At 48.9% G+C, this 1,089-nt stretch overlaps 3 non-coding genes across 3 annotated transcripts; all 3 read right to left on the bottom strand.

Annotated features, from left to right (window-relative positions):
* Positions 1–113: 113 nt before the first annotated feature.
* On the bottom strand, positions 114–186 carry Pmar_PMAR016777. The gene has a single exon. It is a non-coding gene; the product is annotated as a tRNA-Arg (tRNA).
* Positions 187–479: 293 nt separating this feature from the next.
* On the bottom strand, positions 480–552 carry Pmar_PMAR016778. Its single transcript has one exon. It is a non-coding gene; the product is annotated as a tRNA-Arg (tRNA).
* A 300-nt stretch (positions 553–852) lies between these two features.
* On the bottom strand, positions 853–925 carry Pmar_PMAR016779. The gene has a single exon. It is a non-coding gene; the product is annotated as a tRNA-Arg (tRNA).
* Between the last annotated feature and the right edge of the window lie 164 nt (positions 926–1,089).

The raw sequence follows: 1,089 nt of genomic DNA on the forward strand, positions 1-1,089 counted from the left end.
TTCTTGTACCGTTAGCTTCAGCATGTATTCCGACGAGTCACAAGGGTATACAATCAACACCAACATCTGTACGGCCAGTGGCATCCGTATATGGGCGCTTTCCGGCGTAAAAACGATCTCGATGGGACTCGAACCCACAATCTTTGGTTCCGTAGACCAACGCCTTATCCATTAGGCCACGAGACTAATGAGTTTGAGATTTGTCCCACCATCTCTGCGCCCCATTGACTTCATGGCACACATGGTTTCCCATCCGACACGCTGAATAGATCGCAAAACTCTCGCTCCTCATAGAGGGGCCTCCATTACATAGTGTTCTTAAAGGGGTCAATTCATTGGAGATCGCTTGGTGGCAGACCAACAATCTTCTTGTACCGTTAGCTTCAGCATGTATTCCGACGAGTCACAAGGGTGTACAATCAACATCGACATCTGTACGGCCAGTGGCATCCGTATATGCGCACTTTTCGACTCGAAGACGATCTCGGTGGGACTCGAACCCACAATCTTTGGTTCCGAAGACCAACGCCTTATCCATTAGGCCACGAGACCAACGAGTTTGAGATTTATCCCACTATCTCGTCACTATGCGCAACACTGACTTAATGGCACACATGGTTTCCCATCTGACACGCTGAATAGATCGCAAAACTCTCGCTGCTCATAGAGGGGCCTCCAATACATAGTGTTCTCAAAGGGGTCAATTCATTGGAGATCGCTTGTTGGCAGACCAACAATCTTCTTGTACCGTTAGCTTCGGCATGTATTCCGACGAGTCACAAGGGTATACAATCAACACCAACATCTGTACGGCCAGTGGCATCCGTATATGGGCGCTTTCCGGCGTAAAGACGATCTCGATGGGACTCGAACCCACAATCTTTGGTTCCGTAGACCAACGCCTTATCCATTAGGCCACGAGACTAATGAGTTTGAGATTTGTCCCACCATCTCTGCGCCCCATTGACTTCATGGCACACATGGTTTCCCATCCGACACGCTGAATAGATCGCAAAACTCTCGCTCCTCATAGAGGGGCCTCCATTACATAGTGTTCTTAAAGGGGTCAATTCATTGGAGATCGCTTGG

This window comes from Perkinsus marinus (genome assembly GCF_000006405.1).
Source record: "Perkinsus marinus ATCC 50983 genomic scaffold scf_1104296928630, whole genome shotgun sequence".
NCBI lineage: Eukaryota > Perkinsozoa > Perkinsida > Perkinsidae > Perkinsus > Perkinsus marinus.